We start from the raw sequence: 20,703 nt of genomic DNA, 5'->3' as shown, positions 1-20,703 counted from the left end.
CTGGGGAGAGAAGGCATGGTAACAGTTTATGAGACATGATGAGACAGTTTATGGCTGTCACCAGAGCGTCACTTCCCTTCCATCTCCAGAATGAGGAACCCTCTTTCCTGACTCCCAAGAGGACCTGGAAATCCATGTGCAGTCTCTCTTACTGTCCAGGAGAGCATGCCAGGAGCAGGAGAACACCTGGCCAAGGTGACGAGAGTCAGGATCGGGGCCATCTATGGATGCTGCCTCAGGCCTCATGACCTGTTGAGGCGGACTCTCCCTGTTCGATTCACAGCCACTTCTAGCACCACAAATGGGTCCCCCATGCTTGGACATGATGGGTTCAGATTCTTGGTCTCAGAGTCCTGACCCCTCTTCCTTCACTGCTCCCCCAGCAACTTCCTCCCAAGAGTCTGGAAATGTCCTTTCACAGATCTTTAAAACACAGAATTTATGACATCTGTGTTCTCAGAAAAATGGAACCATCTGCCTATTCTCCTAAGGGTGGCTACTTTGATGATGATTAGTATCTTAAGGACCACCAAGGTGACCTTCTGTCACATCTTTGGTTAAAAGGAAGAAAAACAGAGAAAGAGAGAAAGTGAAAACACGAGAACGGTCATTATCAGGCAAGCGAAGAAATATGTGTGGAGCAGCAACAAAATGACAAACATTTTCAAATACTTTATTCTGTTTAATTTCCATGATAAAGCCCACAGAGTACTGGTTATTCTTCCCATTTTATTGAACAGAAAGCTGAGGCTCACAGGAGTTGACCAACTTGCTCAAAGTTATGCATTTAATTGAGCCAATATTATATATATTTTCTGTCGCCCAGGACCTTCTACCCACAGCTGCTCCTGGCCAGATGAGGAAGCACTTCCCCTGGGGGCGGTTTTGTGAGGAGGAGCCATCTGAACTGGCTCTTGACTGAATTACAGGCTTTGGCCAGACCGTGGAAGAAGGCAAGGCTATTCCGGGACCGGGAGTGTTAGCATCCCGAAACCACAGGTGAGGAAGGTGGAAGGTGTCCTGGGAAGATGGTGTGTAGACTGTTTTGGCTGCAGAGGAGGGTTCGTTCATGTAATGAAACGGCACCCAGCCGGAGCGAGGAGAACAATGAAGACTGCTTCTGCCATTGTCGTCTTTCGGGAGCTTCAGGCACCTCTGAGAAATGAGGATCAACAGGGCTGACCTTCCCTCGCAGGCAGTCTGGGGTCCTGAATCATCAGTGGCTGGCAAGTGGCATGCTCCATTGTCTGAGGCATGATATTATATCCACCAGCTATTTTGTGCAGTTGCATTTTTGTTCCCTTGAAATGATTCTCTCAGTGTGAGCTCAAAAGCAATCGGCACGATGGTGGTTTTTCTGTGCTGCCAGAAACTAGGTCTGAATTTCTTCCAGCGCCTCCTGCTCTGAAGCACCTCTTATGATTAATTAACCTTTCGTGGAGTAACCAGGACATCTGTGTGGGATGAGATGTGCTTTGGTCAGACTTTAGTTTTCAGTTGTTCAGCAAGAGGATAATTAATTATAAGAGCTGAATCTGAACAGAAGATGTTGGAGGAAATCCACATGAAGCGAAACATCTAATTATCAATGAACGGGGAGTTTTTTTTATTGTTGTTGTTGTGGGAGTGAATAGAATACTTAATGCAATATAAGTAAGAGGCAGTAACAACTTAAGATGCCTGCTTTGAGGGTACACATAATGCAACAAATTTGAGATATTTGGTGTTTTGGAGACAAAATGCAGTGAATTCACCAAGCTAGGCAAATGGGAAACAGAGACCAAGTGAGTGTCTAAAATAAATATGCACATTTTCCTTTGAGGTCAGTGTTGGGCTGACTTTAACAAGGTCGTATCTATAGTCATCTGGCTGTTATCACCACTGACAAATAACAACAAACACCTCTTGTCTAGAGAAGCGGGTTGGATTAAGACACAAAGTGAGAGAAAAAATGCAGGAAGTTAAAACCAGTGCCAAATCAGTCGAGACTGTTCCCCAGGGCCCAGCTTTCTGAGGTCAATCACCTCTGGTGTTTCGCTCACATCTACATGGCACCATCTCCCACAAAACCCCTCAGCCTGACACCACCAGAGAGTCTAGCTTGACTGACTCAACTGAGTTGAGGGCACCTTAGTGGACAATGTGAGAAGTTTCTACTCTCCAACAAAAAGATGCTCAAGGTTGGTTGTTGCCCACATTCACTGATAACTCCTGTGCAAACACCTCATGATTCCATTGCCCTGAGGGAACATGACTCCAGCTCATGTTTATAAACACGACCAGGCTCCCGCTGGCACAAAGATGCTGTGTCCTTTCTTACTTATTGCTCCTGCTGCTATGAAGTAGTTTTCATTCCTGTTTTCTTTCTCTCGACCTTGGGGCTCCTTCTGCTTCATGTTGGTACTTGCTGCCCACTCTGTACGTCTCTCTTGGTTTCTGCGACTTTCCCTTGACTGTTGTTGTTGGGGGACAATTGTTCATGGGTCTCTTGCGTTTCTGTACATCTTGCAAGCAGAGGCATTGACAGCTTTTGATCTGGACTACCTTTTCATGGATGTTTGTATGGCGAGCAGACCTGGGAGGTGGTGACAGTGTCTCCCTCTGGAACAGACAGCGGCTTTATTTGCTGTTCGGTATAATAATGTCTCTCTGAGGGGCAAAGGTAGGGCAGGTTTACTAGTAAGCCATTATAAAAGATGTAGGTTTCCTAAGTTTCAGATTTTTCAACTTAATGCAAACCCCCTGCATCACGTGGCTGCCCTGTGTCACCCCTTTGGGACATAAAGGGGTGAGGGACTCGGGGACAAGGGGTGCCACGCACCCCCGCTGTGTGCTGTGCTGTGAGTAGTGAGTCCTTTGTCTCTGACCCAGGAGTCTGTGTCTTCTGCCAGCATCCATGGAAGCGTGGCAGGCTAAATAGTTAGCTTGCGAGGAAGGTGACATTTCTTCATACTTCTTCACAGGTGTGTCTTACATTCAAACTCCGAGAGGCTCTGTAGTGCTGAGCTCTTATGCCAGACTGTCCTGTAGGCCAGTCGATAGTTTCCTGCCTCTGGATCAGGTACTCCTGCTTGGACCTGTTAGTCTGTGGCCAACTTTCCCAGGTCACTTTGTTCACATATTGGGGACTGTGAGTGAGGGCCAGGAACTCATGGAGAGGGGCCATGAGCTTGGCAGATCCTCTGCAGTTCTCAGAAGCAGACATTGTAACTTGCACCTTTCACACACTGTCCAGGGAAATGTTATTGGGAACCAGTGAATTCACCTCAACCCTGCGGCACGTGCTGAGACATTTGTGAACAAACGTGAGCGCACATCTTCTTCTGCAACGTACAGTTCTCTGCTCAGAGAGGAAGCCTTTGGTGAACCCTGGGTTCCTAATACTGCGTGTTGGGGGCTAATGCTCAGGTTCAGTGTGGGGGTTTTCTCTTAGGATTTATCCCACCATTGGAAGAGCAGCTGTGAGGTTGGCTAGGACGACCTCCACTGCCAGGGCCAGGCGAGGACCCGGACTGGTCTCAATCAATCGGCCTTTTGTCTCCTGTGACCGATGCAGAGGAGGGCCTGTGACTTAGGGCATTGATTGGGAAGCTCTCTCTCTTTTTCTAGATGACCTGATGTGGGAATGCGAACCCTCAGCTATAGCTTCCATTTTGTCACCGCGTTAAGTCAGAGTTCTCTAGAGTAACGTAATCAATAGGAAACATATAGACCCACAGATCGTGCGTGTCTCTCTATCTATACAGACACAGAGAGAGACAGAGAGATACTGATCGGGAGGAAATGGCTGGTGAGATTTTGGAGGCTGAGAAGTCCCACAAGCCTACAAGCTGGAGCCCCAGGGAAGCTGGTGCTGTAGTTCAGTCTGAGTCCGAAGGCCAGAGAACCAGGGGAGCCGAGGGTGCGAATCCGTCTGAGGGCAGAAGAGATGAGAGGAGTCAGCCTGAGCACTGAGGCAGGAGAGAGACAAATTCCTCCTTCTTCCTCCTTCTGTTCTATTAGGCCCTCAACTGATTGGATGAGGCCCACCGGCACTGGGGAGGACAGCCTCCTTTACTGAGTCCACTCATTCAAATGCTCATGCCACCCAAAGACACCCTCATGGACACACCCAGGAATGACGTTTAATGTGGGCACCCTGCGGCCAGCCGAACTGACACGTCGAATTAACTGTTGAATTAAGTCAGGTAGTTAGCTTGAAAATAAGGCTGACACTGAGGAAGGAAAAGCCAAGAGAACGGCAAAAATTGGAGCCAGAACCTAATCAAGCTGTCCTCAAAGTCTATATAATTTCTGGGCTTTTCAGTTACGTGAGACAATAAATTAACTTTATTGTTAATGCCAGTTTGACCTGGATTTTCTGTTGCTTATCACAAAAACATCCTAGGCGATTCATTTACTAGTTTCCATAACATCTGAGGTCGCTCAGGGTTAATGTTCTGAGATTATACAGGTGATACAGACATCTTTCTGACACTGGGCCAGCACACCTTAGGCCTGGAGACATCAGACACAGCAGTCTCATAGGTGTAATTCTCTGCTTTTCTTCCAGTGGCTGGCACATGGTTATGTACCCATAAATATCTGTGGAACGCATCCATGAATACCACCTATTGTTCCCCAGAAGCTACCTATTATTTCCTGACTCTGGTCACACCTCCATGATCATCTTGATTGGGCTCTTGCTGCAGAATTTGGAGGACAAGTTTAGTTATTAAAGAGTTAAATGAAAAGACAAAAAAAATCATGCTGTTTCCACAAACAATGATGACCCATGTCATCTTGGGCTCCACATTCTTCGGGATGAGTTTCCACATTGGTGACTCAGCAGGTCAGGCCACGCTACTTAATCAGAAGTTATAATTTTGGTTTGAACTGTTCAGTGGTCCATTATAATCTACAGCTTACATCTTGGCGAATGGACAGACTGACTGCTTTTGCTGGGGTACAATGTTATTTTCTTCAGAAAATAATCAGACCTAGAGCTGTGTTTTAGACCTCAGCACCGCCCCTTTCCATGCAAAAGAATATCGTCTTTCCAGCCGGAAACTGCCAGATAAAAGAGTCAAGACAGCGATGGCCTCACCTTGGTTACAGGCATCACTTCCATCTGTTGTTCCAACACGGATCACACCCAAAGTGAGAGAATAGTAGAGCCGTGCTAACTATGACTAACCCACATTGAAATGATGGAGAATCCTGAAGAAACCGCAGGTTAACACTCCCAGCTCGCAGGCCGCACGCTTGCTGAGATCAGGATTTTTTCGTGGATGTGGAAAGCGGTTGAAATCAGAATATCTGGGTCAGCATAACTTAATGTGCACCGACTGACAAAATCTCACCTGAACAGCCCCTGCAGTGTTCAGAGGTCTCTTCCTCTCTTTCCACTGCTTTGTTACTCCCAGAGAATGGGAGAACTTCTGGGAATGTGGCCTGACAGTGGACAGCAAATCCAAATTGCAAGGTAGCAGGGTAATTATGCAACGACTGCCCTGTCTGGGAATAAGGCAGAAAGGCTTCTCCCCAAAAAGCTGTGTCGTTCACACCACTAAACCCAACCACACACTGTAAAAGGTCTTCCTGGAATCTCAAAGGTGGCTCACAAGGAAACCCACACCGACTAATGGTCCTATGGGGGGACCTAGGCAGGTGTCATTGTGGAGAGCAAAGAGCCCGCTGGAGTTTCAGACAGACAGGGCGCGCCTCGTACTGCTCACACTGGAATTCAAAGAAATCCTTTTCCAATTAAATTTTCATAGTTTCTCCGATTGGGTTGCATTTCAGTTTCATTATTTCATCAGTGTAGCTTTGGGCACACTCATTTCCTTAAGTCCAGGCTGCCTCTATTTATCTCTCTTAGTGATTAGAAGTCCAAAATACCATCACACCATCGCCACTTTCCCTGAAGCATCTTGACAGATTCAGATTGCCAAGTGACTTTTCTGACCAGTAAAAAAAAAAAAAAGAAAAAAATCCCTCTTAACCATTTCCCTATGGTACTCTTCCTACCAGTAAAATTCTCAGCAAGGCTCCTTCACGATTTCCTACCTGCTCATGCTTTTCCGTAATGAGACTGCCAACAGATGCCCGTGGAACGAAGTCTCCATTGACTCCAGGGACCTGAGTTTTGTACCTGAGCTTTAAATCTGCATCAGGAAAGCATTTTCAACCTGCTCGGTCTTCCCGGAGGGTCTGCTTCTCCTCCTGTTGTTACGTGGCTCCTCCCCACCGCCCTGCACCCTGGCGCGTGCAGGTCTGTGCAGGAGTGCAACCTCCGCCCCTCGCAGCAGCGCCTGGTTAGGCCCGCTTTGTTCTATTGTTCTCTTCTGCAGTGTTTGTTGTTTTTATTTTAAGCATGGATTTATCTCATTCAGCTGATCCCAAGAAGAGAAGCCACATCCTCTAATTCTTCTCATGCCTCTAAATACCACTTAGATGGCGATACAGCACTGAAGATGGCTAAGAAACATGCTTCCCTGCTGACATCATTTTCCTGGTCTTAGCTTCATCTGCATTAGTTAGCTCTCCCTTAAAAACATCCCTCAAATTTATTTTTATAATTAATATTTAAATTGCTTATAAGCCATTCTCAGTCGTCTCATAAGCTCATTTTACCTGGCTGTAGATACGTCGAAACTGGATTTGATGGCAAAGGAATCTTAGATGTGAGGCCTGTGACCGGGCCCTCATATTCCGTGTATTTAACTCAGCATCTCATTTGTGGTTTTTAGTTATTACTACTCTAACTGGTTTATTAAATGAGCTAAACTTGGTACAGTTTAACCAAGAAACAACATTTATTTTTCTTCCACAACTGCTCTTAATTATACTTGGTCAGAATTCCCCTCTCCGCCTCCTTGGGCAGAAGTCATAGCTTTTCAGTCAATTTTAAAATGTTAACAAATAGGCTCACTTTCAAGTACTAAATAGCACAGCCCAACCCAATATAAAAACTCCCATCTCTCACCTAAGCGAAGTCCCTTCCCCAAACCCCCCAAACCCTCAGAGGGAACACGACCTCTCAGTGCCCCCCAACTCTCAGAGAGGACACGACCCCTCAGGGCCCCCCAACTCTCAGAGAGGACACGACCCCTCAGTGTCCCCACAACCTCAGAGAAGACACGACCTCTCAGTGCCCCCCAACCTTCAGGACACAATCCCACACGACCCCTCAGGGCCCCCAACCCTCAGAGAGGACACGACCTCTCAGTGCCCCCAGCCTCAGAGAAGACACGACCCCTCAGTGCCCCCCAACCCTCAGAGAGGACACGACCTCTCAGTGCCCCCAGCCTCAGAGAAGACACGACCCCTCAGTGCCCCCAACCCTCAGAGAGGACACGACCTCTCAGTGTCCCCACTGTCACTCCAAGTCTCTGCTCAGAAGGCTTCTGCTGCCAGACTCTTCCAGAGCTGGGAGGGGAGGAAGATGGCGACAGTTTCCGCCTTGGCTGGCACTGGTATGGTTCTGTGGCAGACGCCCCAGCGTAGGGTCTCCCTGGGGACCGTTTTGTGGATCTGTGTCCAGGCGGGCACTGTGCCCTCTGGCTGAGCTCTGACCCCTGCCCTCTCAGGGCTTTGCTCTGGCCGTGCTCTCCTGAGCTTCCTTTGGCTGGCTCCAGTGCCCTGCCTTTCAAGATGGTGCCAGCCTGGCTGCCCTGGGGTGTCCCGTGGTCCAGGCGTCCCCATCCTGCTGTGGCTGCTAGACGCGCGGCTCGCTCGCCCTGTCGTCCTCTGGGTTTGCCTGTTCTCCAGGGATGGCTGCCACCTCGGAGGACGGTTTAGGTCCTCCCTAAAACTCTTTTTGCCCCATTCTCTGAGATCGTCAGTCGTGAGCTAAGACGCCTGTCTTTCTGTGAGCAGGGGCTGTGTGGAAGCCCCCCCACTTGGCGGGGTGTTTTGCAAGGGGGCAGGGAGGCAGAGCACCCCCAGTTCCTCCATGAATTTCTCTACGAAGTTTTCTCTCTTTGGTGCCGGCAGGCTGTGGAGATGGGCTTCTGTCCCCGGGACATTCTGGCCCCTTTTCAGCTGGTCCCGCAGGGAGGGTCTTTGGAACAGGCAGGTGTAGCTCTTTGTCCTCAGCTCTGTTCATCAGACGAGGTCCCACTTAACACAACGTCATGACACAAACAATAGTGGCCCTAAAGGTCTTATGTTTCTCTAGTGGAAAATAAAGTCTGAGGGGCCGGCCCCATGGCCTGGTGGTTAAGTTCGGCATGTTCCACCTCGGTGGCCCCCGTTTGGTTCCCGAGTGCAGACCTACACCGCTCACTGGTGGCCATGCTGTGTATCCCACATACAACATAGAGGAAGATTGGCACAGATGTTAGGTCAGGGCCAAACTTCCTCAGCAAAAAAAATTAGAAAAATAAAGCATCAGTGCACATTCTTCAGTGTTTATTCCAGATTCTTCTATATGGTTCTTATAAACGAGACAAGGAACTTTGAAAGCCCAGACATTTGTTTTCTTGGTCTAATATCACATCTATTGTTACCAAATTCAGAGCATATGACTAAGGAAATAGGAATTAGATAAAAATGAGAGTGTAAGTTTGTGGAATGATATTTGAGTTCAATATTTTTCATGTTGACTCCCCTTTCAGTTGAACAGTTATTTTCATTGAAATATTATTTGGTTTAGAAAACCTATTATAATGTGAAACACATTGTCTGTGATCCTTGGCCTTCAAGAGTCTCATTTCTAACGTGGCTTGAAGATGTGTTCACGCTGAGATTGGGTTTCAGGTCAGGGAAACTGCTTGGCTTCATCACCTGGGACAGACAAGGCATTTTTATGGGGCTAGGTTGTTTGTTTTTCTTTTCTTTTTGGTGAGGAAGGCTGGCCCTGTGCTAACATCCGTTGCCAATCTTCCTCTTTTTGCTTGAGGAAGATTGTCACTGAGCTAATATCTGTGACAATGTTCCTCTATTTTGTATGTGGGACGCCACCACAGCATGGCTTGATGAGTGGTGTGTAGGTCCCTGCCCAGGATCTGAACCTGCGACCTCCAGGCTGCCCAAGCTGAGTGCACGAACTTAATTGCTATGCCACTGGGCCAGCCCCTAAGTTGTACTATTTTTAAATAGAGAAGATTTCACTGGGTAATTTTTAAAGTCCTTCAGACATCTAATAGTTTGCAGCATTTGGATAATATACATTCATGTTGGTGTGAATTGAAAAAGACCAGCTTAAAAATGGTAACTGCTTTTTAAAAAATCCAATTCAACATTTGCACCAACAATAGTGTTGTTAGACAGAGTTTCATCATTCACCATATAATTCATATAGCCTTTAATTTTATTATTTAATTTTGCTAGACTTCTAATAATGGAAAGTTTAATGATCTGTGACTTTCATTAAACACTTAATCTAGTACTAGGATTTTCCCTTCACTCGCTGTAAAACAAGTCACTAAGGGTTTCCTTTAGATTATATACTGTGAATAAATATGTAATCTGTTTATTAATTTTGTACATCTACTGAACATGAGATTTAGTTTTCTTGTCTGGACTCTGGGTATAACAACACAGCCAAAACAAAGGCTAGCCCGTCTCCCGCACACGTGCTCCTCAGGCCACACGAACAGGAGGACGTGGTGCCAGGTCACAGCCAGGAGTCCCCTAGTCTCTTTTTCCTCACCCTCGACATCCCATCGGCTAGAGAGCCCTTGGCTCTGTCTCCCAAGTGGATCTCAATTTGTCCGTTCTTCTCCGTCTCTGCCGTGACCACCGCTTCTGTTAATTCTTGCCTGGATTAAGTGGACACCTGAGTCTTTTCTCAGCTTCTCTCGCCCGTGGGCTTCGCACAGTAGCCACAGTGGTCTTTAAACACATAAACCAGGTCTCTCTCATCCACTCTCTAAAACCTTCCAGTCGCATTTGTTTGCAGTAAGAATAAAACCCAAGCTCCTTATCACGGTATATTAGTTAAGGTGATTCCAGCTGTGGTGATAAATCAAACTCAGAGTTTCAGTGGCTTAACACACTAACATTTACCCTTGGCTTGTGAAACAGTCGGTGCAGGGGATCCCGGTTTTGAGCTGTTTTCCACCACGTGATGATTCAGGTTTTTCTGTTGTGGTCCGCTCATTTGATAGCTGCCTCAGCGTCTTCTGCACCCAGCTGGCAGATGGAGGAGAGTGGTGGAGAAGGCGCACCCACACCTTAAGGCCGTGACCCTGAGAGGACCACTTTCCATTGGTGAGACTTGATCGTTTGGTCCCACCTAGAGCTGGGAGGCTGGGAGATGTTGTTTCTGGCGGGGAGACATGCCCAGGCACAACTTTTCACTCTGCGAAGGGCAGCATGGAGCCCTCGGGGACAGCAGACCGCCCTGCCGCACGCAGTCTTGAAAGCCCCTTGGGAGCTGCCTGCAGTCGGCTCTCCCGCCTCCTCCCACACGCTTTCCCCGGCTGGGCCTCAGGCACCCTGGGCTTCCTCCTCCTCTCATCTCGAGCTCACCCGCGCCTCCGGGCCTTGTGTTCTCCTCCTGCCGCCTGGAAGTTTGCCCGCAGACCTTGTCCTGGACAGTTCTCCTCACGTCTCGGTTCAAACACCAGCCCACGGGGCCCTGCCTGCCTCCGGATGCCGTCCTCTTCCAGGTAAAGGGTTTTAGTTGTCTTCACAGCACGAATCAACCATCTGGGGTTATCCGCGCTTGTTTACCCAGTTACTGTCCGTGTTTCTCCCCACTCTCCATCTGTGTCATGTGAACCCCACGCCTGACTCTCTGCTCCCCGCTGCGTGTTCCCACACACAGAACATGCTCTGCGCGTACAAGTCACTCGGTACAGATTTATTGAACGAATGGATAGAAGCTTTTAGTCCTAGAGTACAAAACCCATACGGAAGAGTTGATCCGGGAAGGCGGGCACCACGCCACACTTCCAGTCACCGGGATTCAGTGCTAATCAGTCCCTTGGCTAGGGAGATGGACCACACCTGGTACATCAAATCCTCATGCACCATCGGGAAGAACCTGATGCGACACCTTAATCCAACAAACGACAAATCTATATCCTGTTAGAAATCCATTTTTGCAAGTTTTAAAAAATGTACTTATGTCTCTTGGAATTTTTTAAATAGTTCTTTTCTTACTAAATGTGAACAGGCATCACGGGTGGTACATTTCGTTTGTAGTAATTCTTACTGCTCCCATTAGCTCTCCTGGGGACTATGAACGGACCAGCACAAACCGTGTGGGCTCAAAGCTGCCGGTGGAACCTGAGGCCTTCGGGTTTTGAGTGCACTCAGAATTTCAGGACTATTTAATTCCTTCCTCCGTTATATCCAGGGTGGAAGTTCAAAGCCCTTTTGAATTCTCTCTGATGAAATTACTCACACGAATGTAGAGTTTTATGAAGGTGTATTTTATTCTACTGAGAGGCAACTTTACAGGGTGGAAAAAATATTTCTTTCAAAGCCAAAAACCTTGAGTTTGGATTTTTGGGGTCTGCCATTTACCAGCTGTGTGGCCTTGCACAGGTCATTAATTTTTTCTGTGCGTCAGTTTCTCAATCCATAAAAAGAATAATAACCTTTGCCTCACAGGGCGTTTGTGAGGACTACACAAATGTTCAGCCTCAAGCCACCGCTTAGTAGGTGCTCAAAGAGTGTTATTTTTCTTCCTTTGTGGTATGTAGCTATTTCTTTACGCAGTTTAGCCCAAAGTTCTTCAGAAGACAAACCCTGGTGGGTCAATTGTTCAAAAAAAAGGGAAAAATTTCACACAAAGTTTCTCACACACACTCAGGGGCAGGTTAGAAATGTCGGAGTCACCTCTTTCTCTCTTGATCACATATGTGATAAGTTATAAGCCATGCTGGATTCTCCCTGGAGGCCATCCGCTCCTCCCTGGGTACCTCGTCTCTGACTTCCTCACGAGGATAGCTCCCAGCTGGCCTCTTCAGTTCCCGTCTCTTTCACATCTGTCCTCTACATTGTGTCAGTGTCACTTTTCTAAAATATAGGTATTTCCTGCGACGGTTAATTTTATGTGTCAACATGACTGGGTCACGCGATGCCCCGATAAACATTATTTCTGAGTGTTTCAAGACCAGATTAGCATTTGAATTGGTGGGCTGAGTAAAGCAGATGGCCCTCCCCAATGTGGGTGGGTCTCATCCAATCCACTGAGACCCTGAGTAGAACAAGGTGGAGGAAGGGAGAATTCTCGCCCTCTGCCCGAGTGTCCAGCTGGGACGTCGGTCTTCTCTTGCCCTTGGACTGGGGCTTATACCTTAGGCGTGCCAGCTCTCAGATTTTAGACTTGGACTGGAGCTACACGCTGGCTTTCTTGAGTCTCCAGCTTGCAGATGGCAGGTTGTGGGACTTCTCAGCGTCCATAATCACGTGAGCCAATTCCTCTTATAAGACATAATATAATATATATATAGATTCCTCACAGTATATGTATATCTCCTATTGGTTCCATTACTCTGGAGAACCCAGCCTCTGAGCCTCCAGTTGCCCATAGGTTAAAATTTGTCCATGCAAATACTTAGCATGATTTAGCTCTGAACAACCTATCTAGCTAATGTTTCTTCATTCTCACCGTCACACACCACACATTCTTGTTACAGTGACATTTTCATCGTTGCCCAAACTCTGTCTTCTGTAAGCCCTTCTGCCTTGACAAGTAGTTTTCCCTATCTAGGATATCCTGCCCTCTCTTCTCTGCCTGGTGAACTCCGACTCGTCCTTCATTACTCAGGCCACACGTCACTTCTTCAGATATGCTGAGTGTGCGGCCTTGGTGAGAGCCCAGTGTCGTGTCCACTGCTGGAGTATAGGCTCATCTAGTGGACCCTAAGGACTGGGGTGCGGGCGGCTGATCCCTTCTGCTGACAGCCCAATGATGACACAGTCATTCCAAAAAATTCAAAATATTATTAAATTCATTTTACATTATGTTACTTAATAAAGCAGTTTATAGGTTTACAATCTGAAAATAGAGTTCAAACCAAAGTATATAGCACTAAGAGATGCTATAAGAAACCACATTTAGCAATAAGAGGTCTACAAATTCAGTTAAGGAAAAATAACATAAACCAACTTCAAAAGCAACTTACTCAACAATAAAATCTGCTCACAGGTACAACATTAAAATCAGATACTGCTGTGTGTGTTAATTACAAAGCAGATGAAATTCTAGCTGGCAATGAAAACTTCTAGTGAAAGAGAAGTAAATGAATAACGCTTAAATTGACGTTACTGCATTTCCTACTAAGAAAACTATAGCATCTTTTACAAATGTGGTCTGCAAACTTTAAATAAATTAGTTATTAATTGGTCTGCATGCAGAGAATGTCGCTCCTCACTGCTTTAGTCAATCCACCAAAAATCAGTCAAGACACATTTTCAGAGCGTCCTCTGTGCTCTGGACACTGTGCCAGGCTTTGTGGAGACTATAAAGGAATATAAAGAGGGGGCTCCTGTCCTCAAAGGGCTTTCAGTCTCTTCTCTTGCTCAGCTTTGCTTCGTCTGTGATTCCCGCTCCTAACCTTGCCTGAAGACTTTGAAAGTGAATGTTGCCTGTATCCACCCTTCTGCCTGCAACATCCGCACAAGTTTTGTCCCCTTTCACAGCCACCCATCGAGTCTCACACTCGAGTGGGGACCACCCTGGTCTGCATCTGTCCGTCTTCCAAAAGGGGCAGTTTGATGGGTCACTGTAACCCCCTTCCTGCCCAGAGGTCTCACCACTGTTTGTAAGAGTTAAGACCCCTCATTTACATTTAATGGCATTCCCTTCTGTCACTCTGACTTTCCCTACTCACTCATATTTCTGGAAAGAATAAATCTTAATCCCATCTTTGGTTCTTTATATCTAGAAAGGTTTTTGTTTTCTTCCTTTTTATTCCAGAAGACTCACGAAGTCCAAAGTGAGCCAGGGGATCTTGTGTTACAACTCAAACTCTTTGGCTTGAGTTTTTATCAAGGTCTAAGAGGAGGGAGGAGGAGAGAAACCGAGAGCAGGTGGATGGGGTGATTTGGAGAACCTGGGGTGGGGTGAGGGCTCCTGACAGGAGGAAAGAGAAGCTCCCAGGAGAGGTGGGAGAGGCTAACGATGCGCTGACTGTCCGCAGTTTCCTCTGAAGTCTGGTCCTGACTGATTAAAATGGCTCCCTTAATCAGGGTCTAGTCTATGAACTCTGCCGCTGGACGTTTTCTTCTAGAGAATATTTACTATCTCAACTGTAATCCTTCATTTAACATAATATAAAAATTGTAGAAAAAGAGGGTAATTAGTAATAAATCATCATCTCATCTATTAGCAGTAAATAATGCCAATTTGTCAAAGTCATAATCACCAAGCAGTCAGCTAGAGGTGATTATGTGTGCTATCCAACTGGAGTCAGTCCAAAACCAAACCACAGCTCCCGTTTATTATCCTAATTATGCCTTAATATGATGCCGTCTTTTTCTCCCATAAACTTGATAACAATAAAAGAGTAACAATGAAAATTGACAGGGTAAATGAGCAAGAAAGGTAGCCTGAGAAACCTTCCAGCCCTGCCACCCGCCAGCCTCTCTCATTTCTGACGCTGGAAGGTGGTAAGACTTGAGGAGGGGGCTGAGCAGAATCGGGCGACTCCTGAGACGTTAGATGCTTGACTATATGGAATAACCTTTTGTCCATTTGTCCATTGATCAAATCGGCGTACGGGGAGTCCTCACTTTGCCTTACACTATGTTAACTGAATTGTGTGCACGTCAGAACCATGTCATCACTTTACATAGTTAGTGTAACTGAGATTGTTACCATGGAATTGTACAAAGGTGAGGACACGGTTCTGAAGTGCACACAATGGAATTAATGTGGTACCATGCAAAGTGAGAACTACCTGTAGTCTGTTCTAAAATAACCCCTTTCCCCAAATCTTTGTTTACTTGGAATTTATCAGACTACTTGAGAGCAGTGGAATTGACGGAAAAATAAATGTAAACGATTTAAAGGAGACTTTCCTTGACATCCTAACCTATTATTTAGGTTGAAAGATACACATCATCTGGGTCGGGTGGATCCATGATAGGAGGATGACACTTCTGTGCCAGAGAAGGCGATTGAAGGGTAGAATGGGAGCTCAAAGACCTAGTTTAAAGGTTAGAGTTAGGTAGAGAAAACAGGTTGAAGGCTAGAGAAGGAATGTTGGTTATGGTGATTGACATGGGAGGTCCAGCTCAGGGGAATTAGGACATTCCTCAGAACCCGTCAAGGCGCTGAGGATCTGTGAGGGCACAGGCTGAGGATTCTCTCTGACTTCTCTGTGCAGGTGACTGTGATGTTGGGATTCTTGGCCTGCTGCAGACACCACCTTAGAGGTTTGCCCAGCTCAAATGAATCCCTCACCTGGCCCGACTGGCCACAGTGGCTGGCCCCATGGTTCATTTTTAGCAAGGTGACCTTGTTCTCTGGTCACTTGGATTGCTCCAAGAGTATGCCCCTAAGCTGGACCCGAGTCCCTTCCCTGGGGATTTGGAACTGAGAATGACAGGGAAACAGTCAGATTTTTCTTGGGGAGCTCGACCATTGAAAGCTTCCTTGTTGCGTGGTTGGCGCTTCTTCCCTGCCACATGCACCCAAGAGGGAGGGTATGCCTGTTAGCTTCATTTTTGGGTTTACAATATGCAGATGGAAGCAGAGATGAGAGATGGGGAGATTCTTCTGGATGTTTCTTTTGTTCCTGGATCTACTCTCTTTTGAGGCCAAGATGCATTTCTCCCTTGAATGTCTATAAGCTATTCCTATATCTTTATGACAAACTCAACTTTTCGGTTTAAACTAGTCTGAATAGGTTTCTGTTACTTGGGAATTAAACAATCCTAGTATATGATAAGAATCTAAAGGGTATAGGATAGATACAATGAGAAGTAATGACTTCCTGTTAGGAGGGAAAAAGTAGGTTAGGTGAACAAGAAAATCACAGTGACCCTCATTCCAAGGGCTGAGTCTGGGGCAGTGGCTTTTGGCCAGAAGTATCACAAAAACTTTCAGTGATTAGAAATAGTCTTTAGTGCTCCAAGTTTATATTCTGTTGAGTGATATGAGATTTACTTGTGTTGGGTCTCAACTGTATATAGTTGGTGCCAGGCAATTCAAAAATCTCACCAAACAAAGCCTACCATCTTCTGGTCCTCATTCTTAAGACTCACTTCTGGTCCTTTGCTGCCTCACATCCTATGTACCAGTCAACCTCCAACTGAGTCTCTTTCAGTTCCTTTAATGGACTGTGTGGTTCACAGCCCCTACGCTTCCGACATAATCTTCCTGTTGTCTGGAAATCCCTGCTTCTTCTCACCTTCTCCACACGGTGGTCTCCTGGGTGTCCTTCCAGGCATCTCTTTTTTATAAGCCTTCCCTAAACCCTATTAGCAGAGTAGGTCTCTTCCTCCTTTACACCACATACTGTCCTCACCTACTTGTTTTTATGTCTTCCTAACAGACTCACAGTTCCTTCAAGGTAGAGAGAAGATCTTATCATCTTTATTTCCTCAATGTGAACACAATTCCTGAACCAAATTATATGCTCAATAAATATTTATTGATCCAACTTAATGAAACCCTCAAGCTAGACTACAGATGGAGATTGTGCACGAATTGGGTAAGTGTGCTGACGTCAGCTTGCCAAGGAAGGTGTATCTCAGTGAACAGCGGATGAAAACCCAGTGGTAACTGAAGAGACAGGGTTGTTTCGAAGGTGATTATCTATGCTTTCCCTGATTTTTTACCTATTCCAGGTTATGGAAGTAGAAAGTCACAGGTGAAAGTGAGAAGAGACTAGGCTGAAGGAACCTCTGTTGTTAGGGGGTGCTCTGGAGAGGAGCCGTGCAATCACACAGACACTTGGTATAGGATCAGAAGGGAATTGCTGATGCCCAGCACACTGCAGTGTCCAAATCTGAATGTCTAGTCAACTTCTGAGTGTCATTACTGCATCCTCAGCCACCTGATGGCCTTGCTGACTTGGAGGTTTCCATAACTTCAAACTTAATGAGTGTAAAACTAACTCATCAAAATGCCTCCCACCCCAGCTCCTTCTCCAGCCTCAATAAGGTCTCATCATTTTCTCATTCACCCTGTCTCACATGTTGAAATTTTTTCCCCATAGCAATTGATTAACCTGAATCTTCTCCACTCTTCCCTTGCCGTGTCTTTTTAATCCATTCTCCCTTTCCAATTTCACTGTCACCATCCTCCTTTAGCCCTGGATTATTATAATAATCCTGAAGTCTGGCCATAAGGCATTTCACTCTATGTCTACCCTATATGCTATCTGAATTAATTTTCCCTTCTCATCATGCTAGTCTCCTGACAAAACATTAGAAGCAGCTAGCACAGTGCCAAACTAAAGTCTGTAAGTTAGTTAAAACTACAAACTTTATTGCAAGTGGGAATTATGACCATAAGATTGAGTGTATGAAGTACTGCAATACCTACATTATTATACATGGAAAAATTATTTTATAGATTGCTTGATGCTTTGCATTGTTCAAAATTCTTTTCTTTACTATTTTACTTGATGTGGTAGAAGCCATATAAAGAGAAAAATAGTCATCATTCCCATATTCAATGGAGCAAGTGAGAGAATTAAAATGCAGTCTGTTCATGTGTCTATTCCACACATGTTTACTGAGTATTTGCCACGTGCATGGTATTAGGCTCTTGGGTGTGTCAGAGGGAGAAGAATTTAGTGAGGGGAGATAAAACAGAATGGGGTCCTATTATGGATTGAATGTTCATGTCCTCCCCAAATTCATATGTTGAAATCCTAACCCTCAATGTAATGGTCTTAGGAGGTGGAGCCTTTGGTAGGTAAGTAGGTCACAAGGGTGGAGCACCCGTGAATGAGATTAGTGCTCTCATAACATGAGACACCAAAGAGCTTGCTCTGTCTGCTCTTTCCATGGGAAGACCTAGTGAGAAGACAGCCACTTACAAGCCAGGAAGTGGGCCTTCATCAGACCTCAGGTAGGTAGATATATATATGTATATGCATATGTGTATAAATGTATACCCACAGGCACACGTGTACATACGTAATCTCCATATATCCGATTGGTTCTGTGTCTTTGGTAGAACCCTGACTGATACACTCCACCCTTGTGATTAGGAGCTCTTCAGTAGAAATATTTGGAGGGTACTAAGGAATACTTTTCCTTTTTGTTTTCCAAACACCATGAGGAGAGGAGACACAGATCCGTCTCTAGTTTTGGTCTGCCCAGCGTGCTTTTCTTTTCTCCCTGTTTCTGGTGACAGCCTTCCTCTGTCTTACGCGGAATCTCGGCCCTGTACTTTGAATGGGACTGGCCTCCTTTCACTCCAGGGGTTGGCATTTGACCCAGGCTATCCAATCAGAATAATGCATCTCACTGGCCACAGTGATTGGTTTAGGGAGGAGCATGTGACTCAACTTGGGCCAATAAGGTTCCCCTTGAGACTTGTGCTTCAACTCTCAGGAATGTGGCAGTTTATTATGGCATTTGCCAGCTGAAAGTGCAATGTAAGGTTAGAGCTGTGGATGGGGTCATCTCCTCTTCTTGTAGAGCCCGACGGAGAATAAAATCAATGAAGAGGAAGAAAGGCAGATTCCTGATGCCGTCATGTCAACCCCGGATCTCACTCTGTGCCCTGAACTGCTCAGTTGTGTGCTCTAGGAAAATCAACCCGACTCTTTCTTAGTTTGTCTGTTTAAGATGGTTTGACCTGTGTTTTCTGACACTTGCAGCTGAATTTTGATTAACGGGGGAATTGAACAGGAAACCAGTGAAGAGGCAGAAAAGGTTACAATTACAGAGGGGCTGAAACAAAGCCAAATTATTGTGACTAGAGACGTAAGGAAGACCATACACATGAAACGCACAACACTGAGTGAATTCCTTGGTAGGGTGGTGTTTTTGCTACTGGTTGAGGTGGTCAGATTATAAGACAGCAGCTAAAGGCAGCTTTTCAGAGCTTCAATTGTCACTTAAAGAATGCACGTAGGAAAATTAAAATAACTTTTTAATTTTAAAAGTAAAATAGCTTTTACATATAAATAATTTAATTGAATAGGGTGAATTATTCTTAGGCCTGCATCATGTAATAAATCTCCTAGTTCATTAAAAAATTCTGTGATTGAGGATATTGGTAAACACAACATCAATTATCAGTCAGGTTGGCCTTCCTCATTTTAGATACCTACCAGGCAATCCCAATGGCCATTCCTTTAACACTTAGACTTGGGTTGGCAAAAGTTTATGCTTTTACTGACAAGTGGAAGAAGAAGCTCTGAGCAAGTGTGGCAGACAGGTAAGTGGATTAACATTTGCTGCACGGCAGTGTGATAAGTACTATTTTAGAAGTAATTTCAAGATCACTGAGAGCAAAGAACAGGGAACTCAGATCAGGGTGGGGCTTTCGAAGGATTCCTGGGGGATAAGACTTGAACTGCTGTTGGGGCAGGAGTAAGGGTTAGCTAGATGATGGAGGGGCTGAGGGCATCCCAGGCATCACAAACGCAGAAGCATGGGAGACACCAGCAGCTCAGGGGGGTGGAATTACAACGTGACGGGGGACAGGTGGGCGAGGACGGTTGAAAGGCAGGCAGGAGCCAAGTACTAGGGACTTGGTGTGTTAAGCTTCAGAATTTGAACTCCGGCTGAAATTTATGGGGTACCGTTGAAGGACTCTTAAACAGAATGGTGACCATTTATTTAAATCTTTCAAGACGTATTTTTTAAAAGCAATGACCTCTCTTGGGGCTAGTCATAATTGCATGGCAAATAAGGAAATGAGCAATTACTCCTATCTGTAGGGTGTTATAGGGAAAGCCTTGACTATCTATGCGGCTCTGATCAACAGGGCTTCCAAGGAGTGACTGGGTCGTGTTCTCATGGGGCTTAACCAAAGGCCTTGAACAGAAAGACAGCACTTTGAGAGAAGGAGGCTTTGTACCAGAGGGCGGTTACTGATTCAAATTCCCGTGTGTTGAGTCCCAGCTGGGGCCTTGACATTGATCTTCTGTACTCCTGGATCTAAAATAAAATCAGAAATACAGTCCTTTGGAATGAAAGCAAAAATAAGGGTGGAAAGAAAGGGGAAATACAGAAAAGAATTAACCTTACTTTAGTGAGAAATTCCCAGCAGGGTGTTCGTTTAAGTAGCATGCATTCTGTTCTATTCCATTAATTTTAATGGGAGGACCACTAGGAATGACTTATCTGAGTAACCCAAAAGATTCAGATCAGCTAGTCGACTAATGGGACCCAGGTCACCTTTTATATGAATGATGCATGAGTAGATGATAGATACAAAGAGCTTTGCTAGGTCTGCTGATGTTTAGTGTCTAAGAAATTGAGGGGTTTCGGTCAAATGAATAAAGACTCTTCCAGCGTAGTGATTTCCTGTGCTTTGGAAGATTAACCAGTGTATGCTTTTGCCAGCGGTTTATTTTTCTGCTTTGACAAAGAGAAAAATTAAAGAGAAAGAAAAGGTGGTATGTTGTGTATTAGAAAGACGGCGGTTTATAGAGCTGCACTGTTTCACTGTTTCTGAACGACCCTTTTTTAATGGAAAAGAGACCTGTGACCTTATTTGCATTTCAAATATTCCTGGAGTGGGATAGTGAAGATCAATGAATTGATTGTCAGAGAAACAGCACGAGTGACAAATTTCTTAGTGAAGAAAAAAGAAATACAAAGGAGGAGGATAGTAAGGTCTTCCCA

At 45.5% G+C, this 20,703-nt stretch overlaps 1 long non-coding RNA gene across 1 annotated transcript in view; it reads left to right on the top strand.

Annotated features, from left to right (window-relative positions):
* Positions 1-900: 900 nt before the first annotated feature.
* The window catches only part of LOC103548910 (uncharacterized), a 140,706-nt gene continuing 120,903 nt past the window's right edge, over positions 901-20,703 (top strand). The window contains exon 1 of the long non-coding RNA XR_544391.2: positions 901-999. This is a non-coding gene — a long non-coding RNA (uncharacterized lncRNA). The remainder of the gene's footprint in view (positions 1,000-20,703) is intronic.

Source organism: Equus przewalskii, chromosome 17 (genome assembly GCF_037783145.1).
Source record: "Equus przewalskii isolate Varuska chromosome 17, EquPr2, whole genome shotgun sequence".
NCBI lineage: Eukaryota > Metazoa > Chordata > Mammalia > Perissodactyla > Equidae > Equus > Equus przewalskii.
The sequence above is the reverse complement of the archived record's forward strand: the minus strand, read 5'-3'. Positions and strand labels throughout refer to the sequence as shown.